At 43.6% G+C, this 21,941-nt stretch overlaps 1 protein-coding gene and 1 long non-coding RNA gene across 9 annotated transcripts in view; both read left to right on the top strand.

Annotated features, from left to right (window-relative positions):
* The window catches only part of UFM1 (ubiquitin fold modifier 1), a 97,575-nt gene that overhangs the window by 18,154 nt on the left and 57,480 nt on the right, over positions 1-21,941 (top strand). The window lies entirely within an intron of this gene.
* LOC142009247 (uncharacterized) lies at positions 16,665-21,557 on the top strand. Its single transcript, XR_012644393.1, has 4 exons — positions 16,665-16,818; positions 17,556-17,731; positions 20,796-20,940; positions 21,273-21,557. It is a non-coding gene; the product is annotated as an uncharacterized LOC142009247 (long non-coding RNA).

Below are 21,941 nucleotides of genomic sequence, written 5' to 3' on the forward strand. Positions count from 1 at the left end.
TTTCAAGGGCTCAGCATTCATAGTTGAAGTAAGATTTTTCAAAAGGAAGTTAGTATACAGTTCAGCACTTTTGGAATCCAGCTATTTCTGGGAGTTGAACTCTTACTAAAATCTGGCTCTCATGGATGTTGAGGTTTTTTTTGAGAATCTGCCCCTTGATCCAAAGCTTACTGAAATACTCTCCTTGACTTTAGTACATGCTAGATCACTCCTTTTGATGAACAGACACAAAGCCAATTCTTGGGTTGGTTGTACTGAGTAGATTTAAATATTCTGGCGACTATACATTTTCAGTGTAAAAGATGTGATTTTTTGTGGCAAGTCAATGTCAGCACCAAAGTTATTTGTAAAGTTATTTGTAAATTGATGCAGAAAATTTATTTCTAGTACCCATGCGTTATTAAAACTCATCAAACAATGTTACTTGGGGATGAACTGTATAAATACAGGTAGGTTATGAAGCAATTGAGCAGTGGTAATCTCTTAAAATTGCTTCTGTCAGTAGTACTTCACTTGCTATTGCCAGTAGTGCTGTCCTTGCTGTTTCTGTCTCTTACTAGTGTTCCCATGCCACAGAGTCAAAATCTCAGTGATTAGAGCACTGGCCTTGTAAACCTCAGGTTGCGAGTTCAGTCTTTGAGTGGCCTTTTACAGGCCTGGGACTTCTGTTAACTTAGTGCAGGCACCTCTACAGTTTGAGCTAAAAGCCAGTTGCCTCTCATCTTAGGCTGTAGAGGATACTCATTCTTTCTCTGTGACGTGGTCTAGGTGCCACTGTATGGGATGGTGAACCACACATAGGTGTGTGGGTTACAATAGGTCCTGCTGTGAGTGCAGGGACCTGGACTCTATCTCTCAAGGTCTCTTCCGGTTCAGTGAGATATGTGTAACCGGCCTATTCAGCCTGTGGAGTGATCTTTGATCTTTGTGGGTGGGGGAAGGGTTTATGCGCTCATTGCTGGGAAAAAAAAAAAAACAATATAAAAATTGGTGATGACCGCTCCCAGTGTTGGACATTTTCTTAGAAGAAAGACAGATTTTTAACACTTGCATCAGTTTTGCCCCTGCCACTGCAAAGGATATGAGCTACAGTCAGGGTGCTAGGAGAGATGCTGTTGGTCTGACTAAAGAGTAGTATTGGCCATCAAAGATTACAGATGCTGCAGCAGCCTTTCATGTGGCAGCTTGTAGGTGGTGAATGAACTCAACAGCTTAATGGGAAAAATTAAACTAAACTCTTGGATCAGCCTAATATTACTGTTGAGGTCACATTTCAACAATCTTGAGAACATGTTCTCTCTGGGTGAAATTCACACATAAGAGTGTCCACACTGGGTCAGACTATACTCCCATCAAGCCTGGTATCATGTCTTCCAATGGTAGCCAATGCCAGGGGCTTCAGAGGGAATGGACAGAACATGTAATCATCAAATGATCCAACCCCCTGTTGTCCATTCCCGGGTTCTGGCAAACAGAGGATAGTAATACCTTGCTGGCCTATCCTGGCTAATAGCCATTGATGGGCTTATTCTCCACATCTACTTCTTTCTTGAACCCTGTTATAGTCTTGGCCTTCACAGCATCCTCTGGCAAAGCATGCCCAGGGGATGGGAGGACAGTTCAAACTCTATGATCTATATTTCATGGCTATAAATAAGACGTGAGTGATGCATACTCCTTATACTAGTGCGTTTTGTACAAGAGTAAACTTGATTGTCTGCTCCCAACTCCCATGAGGCTGAATGAGCATAAACCTGGCACCTGAGAATGGTCAACAGTGGGATGGAACACTTGATGATTAACAATGTTGTTCATTCCCTCTGAAGCATCTAACATAGGCCACTGTTGAAAAAATGGGGTGCTGGGTTAGATGGACCTTTGGTCTGAACCGCTGTGGTCATTCTTATGTTCATAGCATACAGGTATTGTCCTATCTGTTCATTTACAGTTGGATTGGAGTGTGTACAGTGTAACAGAGTACATGGAGCTCTGACAGGTCCAGCTTAAGCCAGAATTATAAGCAGAACTAATTTTGCATGTCATTTCTTCATTCTGTGTCTCTATTCAACCTTACTCTTTTCCATGTTTGCAGTAGGTTTGACAACAGATATCAGCTGTCAAATTTTACATTTGGGTTTGTCAATTAATTTTTTAAAATGTATTGCTACCCAGAAGCAAAAAATAAGTCACTTCAGTAGCAGAAGAGCTACATTCCTTTTACTTTGTTTTTTCTGTGTATATTCAGATGCTTTTTCGACTTTCAGGGTACGTGTACATTTACTGGAAGATCGTCTCTTTCAAGGTTGATCTTCAGGGGTTTGATTTATCTTGCCTAGTGGGTACTCCTCATTTTCGCAAGGAGTGAGGGAGGTCAACAGAAGTGTTTCGCCCATTGACCTCCCTCTGTGTAGATGACCAGAAAAATCGATCTTCAGTACCTCGATTCCAGCTATGCAATTATCATAGCTGGAATTACGTATCTTAGATCAGTTTTTAGGTCTGGTATAGTAGACCTGGCTTCAGTGACTATAAGGGCCCTGAAAAGGAATGTGAAAAGACCGAAATACACATGGATACTTGACACGAGTACAAATAGTGAACCTCATGCATAATGCTATTTTTTTTCCACCAGAGAGCAAATTGTAACCTCAAGTGTGAATAACAGGACAAAGGGAGGAATCCTCTTGCTCATGGCGTGGAAAGATGACAGAGTTGTTCTGTAACCACTGCTCAATCTTTGAGCCAGCCCTAATTTTCCATTTCATATAAGTGGTAGAGGTTGAACCTCTCCAATCTGGAACACTCTCATCCAGCAAATTCCGTAATCCATCGTGATTTTAGTTAGCCGGACAACCACTTATGGGTGTGGCCGAGTTTCCTGTAGTCCCATAAAGTTTGTTTATAGCCACCAGTTCTTCCTCTCAATGTTCTGTGCTGTTATTTAGCTCTGTACCCCTAAATGTCTTCTAAAAGTCCAGAAAGCAGTGGAAATAGTGTTAATATGCTAGAAAATATTGACCTCCTTTTGTATGGCAAATATTCTCATTCAGTATTGGTCAGATCCCAAGGGTGCTGCATAAGAGAGGTTCAACTTGTAGTATATAGATTCAAATGGCAGTGGCTCCATGATCTTGCTCTCAAATAACTGTTTATGGACAAGCCACAAGCCTGTGAACTGAAAAAAGCATGATGGCATGGATGAGCTGTAGACCCAGAAATCTCTAAATGTAGAAAATGGAGCTGCTGTGTTGACTGCACACACAGGAAAAAGAGCAGGATTTGTGCTGATGGGATTTAGCATCAAAGGCTGAATACTAATAATGAATATTACTTGAAGGATGCAGTGCATGTATATCCTAAAGAAGACTCAGACAGACATGGGGACTCTCAGAACTAATGAAAAATAATTGTGCAGAAAGTGCTCTTTACTTGGTTATCCTTTCCCTGTCTGTATTTAATCAAACCTTAATGCTTGAGGAGGAAGGTGAAAGTCTCCATAATGCATCTTGTTAACTGAGCAGTTATGTGTATTTGGGAAAGATTACTTCCTGTTCTCTGTAGGTCATCATCTGCTTAGCTTGCATGACTACAAATATTAATATGGGTCATAAATTTATTCAGCTCTTAAAAAACTGACTATAAACCATGCAGGAGAAAAACTGTGCAAAGAGTGCCTGTCTCAACTGCTTTAATTAAACTTCTTGCATAGGTACCCAGGCAGTAAATTAATTTGGAATCTTATGAACATATCTGTTCAGTCAGTTAATTTCTTGCATTTTGCGTTTCAAGAGTTCAATCTTTATTTGTTAAGGTACTTCCTTTTAGTTTATTAAATGCTGCATTATTCATTATCAGCTCCATTTCATGCCATTTTCTGTCCATTTACCTTTTTATTTACATCTCTTTGGCTTTATATTTTCAGTAGGCTTCCTCTTTGTATTTATTCCCTTTCAGAATCTCCATTATTGGTATAGGCTTTAACTCATTCAATTTTTTTTTGTAGTGCTTTTATGCCCTCTCCATTCCTACCACCCACATGTACCCTCCTTTCACAGCCACCTTTTTATTTCATGCAGCGTAATACAAGTACCGTGTTCTCTCAGGCTTTCCTGAACTTCAGTGTCCTCCTTGTCTGTTTTGTTTTTTACGTTGTTGTTGTTGTCTTAGGCTGCGTCTACATTCTCACTTCCCTGTCAGAGGTGGAATTGTAATGAGGCAATTTGAAGCACCCTAATGAGGCACTAATGTGCATATTCAGCACCTCATTAGCATAATTGTGGCTGTGTAAATTTCAAAGTGCAGACTTCGAATTGTAGATTGGCAGTGAAGATGAGGGCAGCTTTGAAATAGGTGCCCCCCCACCCACATTCCCTTACTCCGATCTAGTTCTGTGGGAGTAAGGGAATGTCAAAGCGGGGCGCTTATTTCGAAGCTGCCCCCACCTTCACTATCAATCTGCAATTTGAAGTCTGCTCTTTAAAATTCGAGTGACTGCCATTATGCTAATGAGGTGTTGAATATGCACATTAGTGCTTCATTACCCTGCTTTGAATTGCCTCATTACCATGCCACCTCTGACTGGAGAGGTGAGTGTGGAGGAGCAGTCTTAATTCCAAATTTCCTGCAGCAGCATTTGTCGTCGCTTTTTGTAATATTTTTTTTCTTTAACGTAGATCTTCTCTTGCATTCTCCAAATTGTTTCATGACAGCCATGATTGTGTTAGTGAAAAGGCTCAGGGTTGAATGGTATTTGTGTTTATGGGGTGGGGGTTAAGGAGAAAAGAGTCTGGGAGACATTTTCCTCACTCTGAGCATTTGGAGCACATTACAGCCGTGTCTACACATGCACGCTACTTCGAAGTAGCATGCACGTGTAGACACGGCTGTAATGTGCTTCAAATGCTCAGAGTGAGGAAAATGTCTCCCAGACTCTTTTCTCCTTAACCCCCACCCCATAAACACAAATACCATTCAACCCTGAGCCTTTTCACTAACACAAGCATGTTGGGCGCTATTTCGACGTTAACATCGACGTTAGGCGGCGAGACGTCAAAGCCGCTAACCCCATGAGGGGATGGGAGTAGCGCCCTACTTCGAAGTTGAACGTCGAAGTAGGGCACGTGTGGACGATCTGCGTCCCGCAACATCAAAATAGCGGGGTCCGCCATGGTGGCCATCAGCTGAGGGGTTGAGAGACGCTCTCTCTCCAGCCCCCGCGGGGCTCTATGGTCACCGTGTACAGCAGCCCTTAGCCCAGGGCTTCTGGGTGCTGCTGCGGCAGCTGGGGATCCATGCTGCATGCACAGGGTCTGCAACCAGTTGTTGGCTCTGTGGATCTTGTGGTGTTTAGTGCAACTGTGTCTGGGAGGGGCCCTTTAAGGGAGCGGCTTGCTGTTGAGTCCGCCCTGTGACCCTGTCTGCAGCTGTTCCTGGCACCCTTATTTCGATGTGTGCTACTTTGGCATGTAGACGTTCCCTCGCAGCGCCTATTTCAATGTGGTGCTGCGCAACGTCGATGTTGAACGTCGACATTGCCAGCCCTGGAGGACGTGTAGACGTTATTCATCGAAATAGCCTATTTCGATGTCTCCACATCGAAATAGGCTACTTCGAAGTAGGCTTCACGTGTAGACATAGCTTACATGTTTTCAAAATGGGAGGTTGGAAACATTTTCCATTAAAATGTTACCATTCTGGGGCCATATGTCTATTTTCCTGTCAGTCTCATTGTTTCAGGTCATTGATCATCCAGTAGTCATTTCAGGTCAGACATATTTATTCAGAAGTGTAGTTCATCTCATATGTGTAACTGAGCTTAATTTATTTTTCAGGCAATCTATCCAATGGGAATAGGGTGTTTTCCATTTGGAGGGTTTAAGGATCAAATCATGGACAGTCAAAGCCCATTGAAGTCAAAGTACAGATTACCAGCGTAGAGCTTTGGCTTAGGCGCTAATATACCATATGTCTTCATTTACAAGCCAAGTAGTAACTACATGTTGTGGGGCAGGATAGCCCAGTGGCTTGAACAGTGGCCTGCTAAACCCAGGTTCATGAGCTCAATGCTTGAGGAGGCTGCTTAGGGGTCAGGGAGAGGGATAGCTCTGTGGTTTGAGCATTGGCTTGCTAAACCCAAGGTTGTGAGTTTAATCTTTAAAGGGGTCTGGGCCAAATAGCTTAAGTCCACTGCTAGAAATTTAGGCACCTTTTTGGGGAACTTTTCTTAAGAAGAGTAAGCAACCATCATTGGATACTACTACTGCATTTTAAATCTTTGATTCTTCAGACACTAGCAGGCAGCAGGCTGCTGCACAATAAAGCAAATGGATAAAATCACAAAAGGACTGTGGCCCATTTGTCATTATTAATGAGTGAGGTAGCTCTGTTCATCATAGGTTTTTTGTTTTTGTTGTTAAACTATGGCTTTATTCTGATCCTAACTAGGGGCTATACTCTGTGTTTACATTCAGATAATTCTGGAGATTTAGCCAAGGATTGTGTTAGATGAGGACAAGCCCAGCTTCCTGGGTAAGAGACAGTTCCAGACACACCAGGTTCAGTGTGATTCTGAAAGCAGGTGGCTTGATTTTGGGGTTTTTAACAAATGTTTGCATTATAATAAAGTGCAATAGACCTAAATATAAAAGATGCAGATACCCTAGGAAGCTCCCAACCACTTTCTCTATTAATATCACACTAGAACAACTTGTGCTCTTATGCCCTCTGATTGCCCACTCACAAATACCATTTCATGCTTAAATTCCACTCTTTTTATAAAGGTATACTTCCCAGCATGCTCTGCTGTGGTAGGTGGCCATTTAAATCCCAAAGAAAGGCTAAATAGTAACTTTTATATTCCTGTAGCTGTATATTGTATGTTCCAGCTCCTTTGCCTCCACCTGTGGGCATAATGGCTCATTTTTGTTTGTTTGGTTTCTTGCTATCTCTTCAGCAGTGCCTATGGCTTTCAAAGTGACGTGTAAGCCGTTTTTAAACCGTATTATTCCATACGTTCACCATACACGATAATCTTCTCACTAATCCCCCATTGTTCATAGCTGGTGAAACAACATGAAGTGAAAGGGAGAGGAAAAGATAATAGAAGAGGTTTCGTGTATCAGAATAAAGAAGTGTGCCCAGCACTTCATAAAATCCGCTTTGACACAGAAGACTCTACAAGAACATCTTGGGTGGGTATTTAGTTCAACTAAATGACACACCCTTAGAGGTAGAGAGCTGGGCTAGTTTCAGCTGGTAGGAAATCCAGAAGAAGAAGGGATGGGTTGTGGAGGGTTCAGCCCTCTCAATCTGCCCATCCACTTGAATCCACAGTGGAAAACCAGCATTATTAGATACAATATAGTAACTATGGAATTATTTGGCTTGTACCAGAGGACTAGACTGTGACACCCAAATATTTATTGCCTCTGTTTCCTTGGTACTGCTTGCAAAGTGAGATACTTCTTACCCTGAGTAAGAGGAGCAGAATATAACCCTCTGACATCACTGAACCTCAACCCACCAGTTTAATGTAGCATAAGATGCAAAGTTGGCAAACCTTCAAAGGTGAGGAAGCTCATACATACAGGAGACCTGTTGAGAGGTTTTCATGGGACAAGAAAAGATCAGACAGTCGTATGTCTTCCACTTCTGTGCCTCACATTCCAGATACTCTTGAAATGAGTGTCTTCGGTGCACGATGGAAGGAGCTCCATGATATCTTTGGGTTTACTTTATCTGCATGCTCATGAGCCATACTTTAAAAGCATGTAAATTTCAAAGATTGTTCTACTGAGGTGGTCCAAAGATAGTGGACCAGTCAGCAGTTTACTTGTGCGGCCATTTAGGAAAAACTCAAATGCCACCCAGCTGATTAGTAGAGAAACCACTGCTAGGTTTTGTGCTTCTACTGCTGGCGTACATTCACACATGGCTTGGTGCACAAAAGCATTCCATACATAGATGCAAAAAATCTGCAGACAGCTGGAAAAGATTAGAGGGAACATTGGTCCAGACAATGTGGATTTGTAGAATATCCATAGACCATCATTTCACGTTAGACATCAATTCACATTGTATGTAGTTGTGCATTGCTGGCTTGCTGAGTGGGTTTTCTGTGGGGTATGGAATCACAAGGGGTGAGTGATACAATATCCCAAGGCTGTTTATGCATATTTCTTCTGCTTGTCTTTGTTTATGCAGAGAAACAAAACTCCAAACAATATAGAAATATTAGCCTAAGATGACAGAGGCTAGGGCTAAGTTTATACTGGGAAAATCAATCCTTTTGAAATATGTAATTCTAGCTACAGCATTTGCATAGCTAGAATTGTCGTATCAGAGTCAACTTACTTCCCAAGAGAAGTCTGAGCCTCTTTAGTCTCACATAGATATTCCTTAGTTGGCACGATAGTGTGGAGTGCAGGAGTTGACGGCCAAGCCCACAAAGGTCAATTTTGCCACATCTTCCCCAGGCACGCAAAATCAAACTGCCAAAGATCGACTGCAGCTTATTGATCGTCCAGCAAGTATAGACAAGCCCTTAGTCTACACTACCAGAGAAAGAAAGTTGACCTAAGATACACAACTCCAGCTATGAGAATAACATAGCTGCAGTCAACATACTTTAGATGAAATTCCTTCAGTAGCCCCACTGTGGGAGGTCTATGGGAGAAACTTTCCTATCTACTTCCTTTACTCCTCACAACCTGGTGGAGTACTGGGGTCAACAGGAACTCCAACAGTTCATTTAGTGGGTCCTTGCTAGACTCATTAAATCAAACCCTGGGAGATCGATCTCTGGATTGTCAATATCCGGGTAAGTGAAGACAAGGCCAAAGGGCTACTCTTCATCTGCAAACTGACATAAACCCTTAATCAAGGGAGATAACGCAGCTTAGAGGAATATAAGGGCTGAAACTTGCGAGGGTCTCCATGTGGAAGATGGTTGACACTGGGTAAACCTAACTTGTTTAGACCTTGTATAGGTTTTCTCTATAAGGTGTTTGTCTTCAGACAAAGATACTTTACTTGTGTGAAAGGTGGTTGGGCTCTGAGCTTCATTGTCAAAGCTGTTGCGAAAGCAAACTTCAGGTGCAGGACTAGGTTCGTGTGTTGGGCTAACCACAGTAAATTTCAGGGGAAATGCTGCCTAAATCCCTAGTAAGGTAGTAGTGGGATGTTGGTTGCTGCTTACAGAGAGTTGAAGCCTGAGATTTAAGTGAGGCATCCCTTGAGTAGACCATAGGGGCTTACCGATACAATTACCCTGAAACTGTAACTATGTACATCACTAAAAACACCTGGAACGCCCTATAAAACCAGTCTGAATTAAAGGAAATTATAATACCAGAAGATATCCTCAGATCTTTCTTGGAACAATTTCCTTCATGGATAAAGCTTCGTTACAGCCAGTCTTTAGGAATGGAACTTGTATCATTCTGGCACAATATCAATCATGACTAATGGGAACACTAAGGAACTCATTAAATAAATAAATGACTGCTGAATTATAAAGCATCTCATATGAAGTACTAGAGACTGGAACAGTTCAAGCATAGATAAAATTATGCTAAGTACAGAAACTAAAAGGAACACTATCTTCATGGAGCCATTATAAATTGGTTTTCTAAGTGAATCAGTCAACAATGGTACAGCCATATTAGACTCATACGTACTTGGTGAGCTCTGTCTTAGCCATTTAGTTAGAAATATTTACCAGTTATATACTGAGGGCATGGCTGGTCTTTTTCATCGAAAAGCAGATGGGAAGGGAAAAAAATCCTTTCTAATACTTAAAATTTTAAAAGAAGACCCCGCTGAGTAAGTGTTCCAAATGTACTAGTTTTTTTTTTCCTTCATAAAAGCAGATGAATGCATAGGTTGCTTGTGCAAGATGCTGTTGGAAAGCGTTAAGATCTTCCATTATTGCCTTGGAAATGTTAGGATTTATTTATACAACGCAGTGTCCCAGTGTAAAATAAAATTACATTCATGGTGTTCCTAAGAAAAAGCGAGGCCAAATAACATAAATCAAAACTTACTGATTTATTAGGTCTATTTTCCATGTATGGCTCTGCGCGTAGCAAAGAGCAGGTGAGGGCTTAAATGAGAGCTTAGTGCTGGAGCTTACTGAGAAGGCAAACGCCTTAAATGGATGCAAAAACAGTACACCTCTATTCATTCACTTGTCTCTTAAAATCATAAATTCTACAGTTCGGTGCTACAGAACAACAGTTATAAGCGGGAAAGACATAGCAAGAAGGAGTAAATCTGCCTTACAGAAAGCAAATGTAACCCCAGAGGCACCGTGACAAGGGAGAACAAAGTCTCTACTCTGAGAGACAGTTGGCTTTTAGCTTGTGTGCTAGAGCACATGCCTTTAGCCCCGAAGGTCATAGGTTCATTCCCTCCTGCACTGATCCAGGTCCGTGGGCCTTACACAAATACAGTAAACTCTATTTTACCTGGTGTTAAGTCAACTGATGCTCTCAAATAACCGGCCCTGCCACCAGGCGCTATCCCGGCACCTAGGTTTCTTCTGGGGGATCTGTGCTGCTCGCAGGTGGCAGACGGATCCTATCCTGCTGGAGCCGTTTATGCCATTTCCTCTCCTTAAGCAGGGGCAAGTGCTGGGACATTGGTGGGGAGCCAAGATGAGGCAGCTGCATCCACCGCTCCCGATATCTCCCTGGGCCTGGGCTGTGGAGGCTCCAGGGCTGCTTGGCAACTGCCACCAGTGGGTGGGTGGGGGTGGGAAGGGGAGAGAGCCACCCCACCATGTGTCAGCCTCCCAACACAGCAGCCCAATCTAGGGCTGAGCCGCTGGGGGCTGCTGGACCCCCGTGAGAGGGCAACAAGACGGGTGGCTGGAGCATGGAGTCAGCACCCCTCCCCCCGACCTCCCCTCTCCACCCCATGGCAGCATAGTCAGGAGCCTGAGTCATTAAGAGCTGCTTCTGTCCAGAGGGGAGTGGGGGGGGATGGGTGGCCAGAGTCCAGACAGTCAGCCCACCCCACCCCACCCAGACCTGGCCTGAGCCCCTGGGGGTGCAGAGTGGGCTGTGTGGATGGAGGTGGTGCTCCAGGGGCCAGGCTGCTGAGGGCTTCAGGGAGGGGAGCAGTGCTGTAGTGCAGACCCCGCTCGGTGAAGGGATCCTCTATGTTATCTGTAATGTTTTAATATCCAGCCACCACCCGGTTCCAAGGCTGATGGATATGGAAGTTTACTGTATCAGGAAAAACCTCCTGGTTCAATGCATTGTTGCTATGAGTGGCTGGCAAGCTCGCTCCATATCAGCAAAACCAGAATGAATGTCGGTTTAGAAACATTAAGGCTTATTAAAAAAATGTTTCCCTGTAACTGAGAGATGCAGAATAGTTCCAGCTGGCATACTGTGCGGCACATCTGAAGCAATACTCATAGGGCTTTCTGCTTCCACTAAAATACTTGTATTCACAGACATATTCATCTGTACCAGGAGCACAATTTTGATTCATTCCCAGAGCAGGTCCACAGAATCATAAAATCCTAGGGCTGGAAGGGACCTTAGAGAGTCATTGTGTCCAGACCCTGCCTAACACCGTATCAACCCCGACCAAGTCATCCCAGCCAGGACTTTGTCAATCTGGGACTTAAAAACCTCTAAGGATGGAGATTTCTCCACATCTCCAGGTAACGCATTCCAGTTCTTTACCACTCTCCTAGCAAAATAGTTTTTCCTTATATCCAATGTACACCTCCCCCTCTGTAACTTAAGACCATAGCTCCTTGTTCTGTCATCCATCACTGCTGAGAACATCCTCTCTCCATCCTCTTTAGAGCCTCCCCGCCTTCAGGAAGCTGAAGGCTGCTATCAAATTGCCCCTCAGTCTCCTCCTCTGAAAACTAGATAAGACCAAATCTCTCAGCCTCTCCTCATAGGACATGTGCTCCAGCCCCCTTAATAATTTTCATTGCCCTCTGCTGAACCCTCTCCAATGCATCCACATCCATGTTGACTACTCTTGATCACTTCCCCTGTTCCAAGTGCATCCCTGAGGCTTCCTTCCATGATTTTTATGGGAATTGAGGTAAAGCTGACTCATCTATAATTCCCTGGATTGTCTTTCTTTCCTTTTTTAAAGATCAGCACTATATTTGCCTTTTACCAAACATTCTGGACCTTTCTGGATTTCCACAAGTTTTCAGAGATAATGGCTAAAGGCTCTGCAATGATAATGGCCAATTCCCTTATGTAATTCATGAGTGCTGAAGGAGTTGGGGAATGTGTCTTCCAGAGATCATCTGCATGAAAATACAAAGGTGTGCATGTGTAATGCCTTGTAAACAAAGCCTGGCAGGAGCAGGCAAAGCAGTGAGGTTTTGTCTATTGTAAACAACATGTTGTAAAGTCACAGTTTATGCTCTCAACCAGTGTAAGAATTGTGGAGTCTCAACAATGCTTGAAGTTTTGTGGGGGTACAGGGCAGTCATCACTACTATGTAAGATATGGATTACAGAGAGCTCCCCCCTCAAAGCATTGTGACAGTGAAAGGGAGGAGGCATAGTGGTTGAACTAACTGGCCTTTTGGCTACACAGCTGTGAGACTGGTTTGACTAGTTCTCTCCTCCCTGTTCAAAGGTAGACCTAAAGATGGGTCTATAGCTATTTGTGCGAATGCACCTTGGTGGACACTGAGCTGCTGTTGGTAGGCCCAGAGTTGAATGCCACTATGAGCTGAAATCACTGAGAGCTGGAATCATAGGGTTTTGCCTACAGCAAAAGCCTGTAAGACAGCAGCAGGCAACCAGCAGAGGACCGGTGGGAGGAGGAGCGGGCGGCTGGTAGGCACAACCGGTGGACGGCCGATAGGAGGAGCAGTGGGAGGCCAGCAGGCAATACCAGTGGACAGCTGGTAGGAGGAGCAGCAGGCAGCCGGCAGGAGTGACCAGCAGGCAGACAGTGGGGCAGCCGGCAGGGAGCAAGTGGAACGCTGGACCAGGATAAAGGTGGCATTACATCAGGTTCAGTGAGGGAATGCATCAGGGTGATGTGTCAGGGCCTGCACGGACTGGACCGAGTTGTAAGTGGGGCATTTGAAAGTGGGGTATGAAGAAAGTTTGGGTGTGTGGATTGGCTAGTTACAGTGTTGGACTGGTGAGCCTGAGAGGCAAAGGACTGTTCAATCCATTTGAGCTGGGACAGTTATGTGATAATTGGTTATGAACTCTGGGTGGGGTATTTTCCCAAGCTTATGCCATCTGACTTTTCTGCCTCTTTCATTAAAAGTTTCTTTTCTACACTCAGAAGGTGCATCTACACTAGCCGGCTACTTCGAAGTAGCCAGCACAACGTCGAAATAGCACGTCGCGTCTACACACGCCGTGTGCTATTTCGACGTTGAAATCGACATTAGGTGGTGAGACGTCGAAATCGCTATTCTCATCCGAAGATGGGAATAGCGCCCTACTTCGACGTTCAGCGTCGAAGTGGGGCGTGTGTAGACGATCCGCGTCCGCTACTTTGAAATAGCAGGATCCTCCATGCCGGCCATCAGCTGAGGGGTTGAGAGACACTCTGTCTAGCCCCTGCGGGGCTCTATGGTCACTGCGTGCAGCAGCCCATAGCCCAGGGCTTCTGGCTGCTGCTGCTGCAGCTGGGGGTCCATGCTGCACGCACAGGGTCTGCAACTGGTTGTCAGCTCTGTGGATCTCGTGCTGTGCAGGGCAAGTGTGTCTGGGAGGGGTCCTTTAAGAGAGTGGCTTAGAATTTTCCTAGCCCCTTATTTTGATGGGGAGCACTTGTGTGTGTGGACGCTCCACATTTCCTCCCGGGGTGGCTCCTTTCGATGTTCCCCATCGCTGCTTCGATGTGGAACATCGACAGTACCAGCCCTGGAGGATGTGTAGACGATACACGTTGAAGTAGCCTATTTCGATGTCCTTACTTCGAAATAGGCTACTTCGACGTAGTGTGCTAGTGTAGACATAGCCAGACTGTGTGCTTGCGAGAGGGGAAACATTGCCTCTCCGAGGCGCCCAGGGGTGTGTGAATTTCCCAGGCTACTGCCTGGGGGCTCGAGCCAGTTCTGTGTGAAATGGATGAAAAGGAACCCCTACATGTTGAACCCAGCCCTAGTTGCTGCTGACTGCTTCTGGCAGAACGGTTACAAATACAACATGAGTTGGTAGATACTGATACAGATACAGTCCGTCTCAGGGGTGTCCTCTTTTTTGATAGTTCAATTACGGTAACTCTAAGCTTGTCCCCTTAGCTCTTGGAGATTGACCCAAAGAGGTCATTTACCTGATAGGAAGCTTTATATGTTATGAGCGTTCAGTCTGTATTTCATCTTGCTTTCTGTTAGTGGAACTAATTCTGCCCGCTTCTAGCTCCACTACATTTCCTAAGGCCTTTCACCTGTTTGGATGGCCTAATGAGATTTTCATTCAGAAGTTCACATTATCCTCTTTATTTTCAACTTCAGTATTCTAGATAGGCTTGAGACCTTTCCTCTCTGCTTTATTATTCTGCTCATGAGCACTGCTCCTTTCCATTCCAGCTGCATTATCTCAGGTTTTTGTCAGCCATTTCCCTTTATTTACTCTCATTTAATTCTCATTTGAGAAAGTTAGAATTTAGGATTATCTAGGTTTTCCTGCATTGTTGCTTTTCACAAAATCGCTCCTTCTTCATTGTCACATACTCATTCCATGCTCTGTTTCCACAATACTTAGTTAAAATCTCATAAAATCTTTTGCAGTGAACTTACCCTTTTCCTCCTCCTAAATCCATTTTGTCAACTTCAATTGTTTTCCTTCTTCCAAACTATTCCCTGTCATATTGAATCTTGCCTGCAGTTGGCACCATTCATTATGATGATATGTGCGTATTTATATTATGGGCAGGTTCTGGTAGCGCCATCTATTATTTAGGTTGCCTGACACTTCCCATTACAAGACCCTGTTTTCAATTGTTTATAACTTTACCAGACTTTAATTGTTTAGTCTGAAAGTTTCTGTACCAGCTGGTTGCCTCCCGCTGTGTTTAGAAAGCTTCAACCAAAATGGTTCTGCTGTTTCTGAGAACAAGGGAAAAATACCTCATATTGCAAAATAATACGCAGGAGAAAAAGCTGTATTTTGTTTTCTTTAAGAGGAGATCAATCATGAAAGAAGATTTAGTGACACCATGCTTTGTAGGAAGGATGTGAAATTTAGCATGATGGTGGCTTTTGTTTCAGACGTGTGGCTTTTGCTGTTCCTGTAAAAATCTGCCCAAATTTGGTCAAGGTATAAGCTTTGGAAAAAATCTGAATTTGCATATGCTCAGAAGATACTTTTTAGGGTAGGTCTACACAGCAAAGTTATTTCAAAATAACAGCTCTTGTTTCGAAATAATTTTGCTAGTGTCTACACAACACAACTGCTATTTTGAAATAATTTCAAATAGTGGTAGGCTTATTTCAAAATTGGTAAACCTCGTTCTACGAAAAATAGCACCTATTTCAAAACAGTTATTTCAAAATAGGTGCTGTTAAGACAGGCCATGTCTACACTAGCAAGTTCTTTCAAAAAATCAGGCCCTTTTTTGAAAGAACATGAGGAATGTCCACACATAAAATGCACTCTTTCGATCCAAAATCAAAAGAACATGGCTCTTCTTCTGGAAGCTGTCTTCTGCTCCTGGGTCAGGAAGAGCACCTGCTTTTGAAAGCTCCTTTCAAAATAAATGTCGGAAGGGTAGCTGTGTTAGTCTGTAGCCACAAAAACTACAAGAAGTCCTGTGGCACCTTATAAAATAACTGATATTTTGGAGCATCAGCTTTTGTGGGCAAAGACCCGCTTTGTCAGACATTGTGTGTGCAGATGCTCCGGGATCTCTTTCTTTGAAAGAGCAGTATTCACTTCACCGGATTTTTCGATCCCGGGCCTGTTCTTCCGAAAGAGCCGGGGACTGTGTGGGCACTCTCTATCGAAAGAGCGGATCAATCTTTCAATCTTCTTTTTTTTGTGTGGACATGATCTTTTGAAAAAAGTTTTTCTGGAAGAGATCTTCCAGAAGAACTTCGTTCAACAGATCGGTATAGTGTAGATGTAACCACAGAGCCTATTTTGAACTACGTGCTATTTTGAAATGCATTTTGTGTGTAGCAGTGTTATTTTAAAAAAACTATTTTGGAATAGCTCTTCTGGAATAGCTTATTTCTAAATAAGATTGCTGTGTAAACATACCCTTTAGACTGTGTCTACACTATCAAGGTTTTTTTTTAAAAGCTGGGCCTTTTCCAAAAAAAACCATGAAGTGTCTACACACAAAAGGCACTCTGTTGATCTGAAATCGAAAGAACATGGCCCTTTTTTGGGTAGCCCTCTTCCTCTCCCAAGTGAGGAAGAGTGACTTTTTCTGAAAGATTCTTTTAAAAAAAAAAGTGTGGGTGCTCTGTGAGCTCATCTTTCGAAAGAGCAGTCCTCATGGCACCAGCTTTTCCAATCCCTGGCCCATTTTATAAGTTTTATTAAATTTACAGTCATCCCAGCATATAGAAATTCTCGACAGACCTATGCACAAGTTACAAATATAGTTATACTCACATCCTTGACAACAATGGTAAGGGTCTGATGGGTTTCTTATGGCTTGATCATCACTAGCGGGATGGTTCCTTCTGGAGTCTTTTAGAGGGAGCTCAATTTTCTCATTTTGGGCACACCCTTTTTTAATGTGCGTCTATCTATACCCACATTCTGTACACGTCCATAACAGTGCCCATCCTTTTTTCTCATAGTGGTCCACATCCACTGGAAATTTAATAGACCCAAATTTTCTATAGGCTGGGTAAGTTCCCTTTATTCTCATTAGTGTTGGCACATAACTTGTACCCTATGATTATGACGCATGTCTGACAGGGAAGTCTTTATGGCATTTTCATGATCTAATATTAATTTTCTGGGTAATTTATTATCACTAGGCACCTCTTTTGCCATAATTTTAGGGCATGAGATTATTTTCTGGTCCCTTGTGTGATCATTTCTTTTCTCCAAGGCCTAAAATAGCTAAGCTAAACTCCTTAAGGCTTTAACCTACAGCTTTTTCCATTTTAGCTTGTCTTACTCATGTTTAAAACATAGTTTCTATAAATAGTAAACTATCTTATACTTTTACTACAGGTTGAACCTCTCTAGTTTGGAACTCTCTCATCTGGCAACCTCTGTAATCCAACATGATTTTAGTTAGCTAGGTGACCACTTATCATGGTGTGGCTACATTTTCTGTGATCCTGTAAAGTTTGTTTACAGCCATCATTCCTGGCTCTCTGTGTTCTGTGCTGTTATGTGGCTATAATGTACCCCTAAATGTCTCCTAAGAGCCCAGTAAGCAGTGGAAGTGTTGGTAATGCTGCTAGACAATATTGACCTCCCATGGTCCAGCAAATGTTCTCATTTGGCACCGGTCAGGTCCTGAGGGTGCCAGACTAGAGAGGTTCAAACTATGTAGAAGATTCTGGTGTTGCTTGTGTCCTTAACTCTATTATTTTTTGTTTTTCTTCATTTAAATCATTACTCTGGTGTGAGGCTGGGGATGAGGGATTCAGTATTCAGGCTGCCCCAAGGAGAGAAGATTACTCCAGCCCTATCTCACCATAGCAGCTTGGGGCCAAGTGAGAAGTACCTCTTCATGGTTGCTGCAGCGCCAGAAGGCAAGCAGAGGGAGGGTGCATGCCCTGAACCAGCCCCTTTTCACCTGCCTGGTGAGTCTTCTCTTTTTCTGTATGGTTTTATGAGAAGCAATCCCATTCCAGGCACATCCCATTTTCCTGGCACAACTAAACCCTTACGTATCTTGCTTCCCCTTGTTGCCTCACTGTGGTCATTATACAGTATAACTGTCTTTGTTTTACAGTTCATATCCCCTGCTGTCCCCATGGGATTATTAGATAGCAGACCCCTCTCTTTCTGTTTTCTGAGATGCAGTCTCATTCCAGGCACTTCCCATTTTCTTGGCACAACCAACCCTTGACCTGGCTCTAAGTTATGGAAGCAGGAAGCTGTATATCATATTTGGTGGTCCTGGCTCTTACCGTTTAGAGCAGGGATGGGCAACCCACATCTCTCAGGACACATGCAGCTCTTTGAGCCATTACATACGGCTCCTCATAGCTGCATGCCAAGAGTGCTTGTCTGCCACTCTACCCATGTGCCACAGCGCTTGGTGGGAAAAGCACGTGGTGGCAGCAGCGGTGGTGGCAACGGTGGTGGCTTTGGTTGGTTGGTGGCATTGAGTTAAAGTTGGGGAAGGGCTGGGGGTGCCTGTCTCTAGGAGAAGGGGAGGGCTTTGAGTTAGATCCAGGGAGGGTGGATCTGGGTGCGCCTGGATCTGGGGGAAGGGGAGGGCATTGTGTCACATACTATATATTTATTTTTATCTATCTGTCGATACATAAATGTATAATACATATCTCTTTACACTCTATCTATGTGGCAGTTTGTCCCTAATTGGTTGACCACCCCTGGTTTAGGAGGAGCTGTTGAACATACAAACCCTCTCAAATATACAGTAGCTGAACCTACAAATTAACTCAAATTAGCATACCATGAATATTTATGATATAACAATCATATCATCACACAATAAGTGAAAAATGACTAAACTCATTGGCTACACTTCACTCCCAGTGTTGGTTGTGTAATTGGTTGTGTATCTGTATATACTTGCCAACTTTCTGCTTTGTGCTTTCTTCCATGCCACCCTTTTTACTTAGAACCTCCTTTCTGTCTGGATGAATCATACACCCTCATCCTAGACACCTTTCTTAAACACACACTTTCTGCAATCCTCCTTAAGCAATAATTCACTCACAAGCTCTGTTAAAAAGAAACCTGGAAAAATGTTTTTAAAAAATAATTGTAAAAATAACAAAAGCCTGACATTCCTTCCCCTTAAATTGTATTGTTAATTTAGGCTGAAGTTACCCATTACATATCCTGGTTTATCCAAATCAGAGGATGTGAGCCATATAATAACTGTGAAGGACCAGACTTGATTTAGGTAACACCACTGGAAAGTCTCAATAATCCAATTATTACATTTTATTTTGCAGAGAAGATTATGTGCCCTGGTTATTTTGTGTAGGAATAGCCTCATTTTGTCTAATTTACGCAGGAATTGTCAATCTGCGCCTGAAAATCCAGATTAGCTCCTATTTCATTGCCTCTTTACCAGACACTTTTAGTCTCTAATGGTCTCTGCAATATAGAGAATAACCTGAATAACTCTGACTCAAATTAGTGGCTGTATGTAGAATACTGTATCAAATTACTAGCTGACATCCATTCTCTGTCACTTTCTCCAGTATGGCAGTTTGCAATAGTCTGATCATAGCAGTAAATAGTAATGCTAGCTGCATTCAGTAGCACTGAGGACTTTTTAACTGAGAGGCCCCACACAAGGATCAACTGACAGAGGAATTCAGTTTGTGTGGGAGGTTTGTACTGACAGGAGTAGGATGCTCAGTGAGTACTGTAGTTAGTGAACTAAAGTAAAAACCATCACAAATATGTAAACCTTACCTGCCAACTTAAAGATGCTTCACTAAAGCTCTGCAGTGTTGCCACCTCGTGATCTTTATTATGCATCTGTGAGGAGGCATCTGGCCCTCTGAGACTGTCTTTTTATTAAATGCTACAGTCCTCAACAGCAACAGTTCTGAGGCAACACAACAAAAACTGAATAAAAAAAAAACCAGACTATTGCTGTACTACATCATACCGCTACAGACCCTTCCAACTTCCAAATTCTGCTGCACTCTCCTCTTCCTCTGTCCTGATTTCTACCAAATAATTTGGCATAATAAATCTGGATCACATCCAGCCTCTGCTCAGGGACTCTGGCATACCTCCGTGATCTTTATCACCAGGCGTGAGAGAGAGGGGGGCCCTCTTGTGCTCCTGTCTTGTACTCCCTAGCTCAGCCTGGTTCCGTTGCTCTTCCTGCCCTTCTGTGGAGTTCATGACAGCCACCATGCTCGGCAGTGGCTGCCTAAATCCTGTGGCTGCTATAGCTGTACATCTCTTGCCTTCTCCTGGGTCATCTTCCCCAACCTCTCCAAACTACTGGTCCTCCTGAACCCCAACGTGCTCTCCATCTTCTAACCCACTTGCCTCTCTCAGAAGTCGTCTGGTTTACAGGCCCCTTTTCTCCCTAGGTCTTCTGGGCTGTCCCAAACATAACCAACTCATAGGGTGTGTCTACACTAGCCCACTTCTTCGAAGAGGGCTTGGTAAGTGTGGTACCCAGAGGCACTGAGACCTCATACTAGGGCGAGTGAAGTCTCTGCTCTACAGCCTTGGCTGAGAGCCAGCTGGCCTTTAGCTCACGCAGTACAACCCAGGGCTAACCCTTTGAATCACAGGTTCAATCCCTGGTGCCGGCAACCTGGGTCTGTCGGCATTACATAAGTACGCAGGTCAGAGGAAGCAAATGAGGTGCTGTGATGTATATGCAGCAACTCATTAGCATAATGGCTGCTGCAGGATCTTCAAAGCTGCTAACTTTGAAGCACTGACAGGCAGTCTAGCCCCAGGTGCTTCAAAGTACCCATGCAACTTTCACGTTCCCTTTATGTGAGTAAGCATAGGCCTTAGAGCTGCAGAATAGTCACAGAAAATCCTGATTCAGCAACCATCTTTTGCCTCTCCTCCGAGTCCACAGCTGGAATTCAGAAGGAGTCAGAGGCCTAGAAATACCTGTGAGAGATTCTGCATAGGGGCGTGAGGCAGTTCAGCTTCATCTGAAAGTAGTCAAATCTTTCCTAGGTGCAGATGCTTCCCTGCCTAATTAACTGCCTCTGAGATATTCAATGACATAAGGACCTGAGTTACAGAGGGATTGACAAGAAAAGGATCCTGTCAAGAGACTGGTGAAAAGCTGCCAGATAATCCGGTCATCCAAAGGAGAACTGTAAGTGGTGATGACTATTGACTAGTGAGTCAAATGTGCTTTGCCATAAAAAAAAAAAAAAAAGAAAGAGGGAGAAGCAGAGGCTGAGGAATCCTACAGAGGTAAGATGTAGCTCCAAGATCAGGAAGGGACTGAGAAGAACTGGCTCTAGTTGGCCCAAATAAGGGCTCTGATGTGGATTCAGTGCATGGGCTGAGGTCCCCTAAAGCTCCCCCAGACCAAGCGTCAAAAAAAAAAAAGAACCAAAGAATGGCAGGTGCTGGAGAGGAGTCTGAAGGCCAGTGGATATTTGAGTTTTATATTATCTGGACTTTTCTTTTAATCCCTGAAAGGCGAGTGGACTGAGCAGTGACCTGGCCAAAAGGATAACTCGCATATGTGCATAGGCTGTTGTGGCACCAGCACAATTAAAGGGGATGCTGGACTGAGAAATCCAAGCAGATGGCAGCACTGGAGAGGCGAAACAGGATCTCATGGTGTTTGGGTTTCTTTTCTCAAAGCCTCAGCTATGACAGTCTTGTGATTATGTGAGACTCCCGGCTTTCATTTTTTTAGGAAGGCTTTCAGCCCTCTTGATTGTAGGGAGACACTTTAAAAAGTGTTCCCAAGAGGCTCAAAAAAACAGCAAGTAAATAAAGATCTCGAATCTATTTGTTTTTTTCTGGTTGGTTGTTTTTGAAACCTCATTTTGGGGAGCATGTTTTCTAGGTTATCATTCCCAATGTATCCACAACAGGAGACATAGACCTCCTGCTTTTGTAAAGAATTGGTCGAACACCACAGATTTATCTGGTGCTATGCATAACTGAGCCAGAGTTAAAGGATTTTGTCACAGAATCACAGAATCATAGGGCTGGAATGGACCTCAGGAGGTCATCCAGTCCAGCCCCCTGGCTCCAAGCAGGATCAATCCCTACCAAGTCATCTCAGCCAGGACCTTGTCCAGCTGGGACTTGAAAACCTCAAGGGATGGACAATCCACCACCTCTCGAGGTAACGCA

This window comes from Carettochelys insculpta, chromosome 1 (assembly GCF_033958435.1).
Source record: "Carettochelys insculpta isolate YL-2023 chromosome 1, ASM3395843v1, whole genome shotgun sequence".
Classification (NCBI taxonomy): domain Eukaryota; kingdom Metazoa; phylum Chordata; order Testudines; family Carettochelyidae; genus Carettochelys; species Carettochelys insculpta.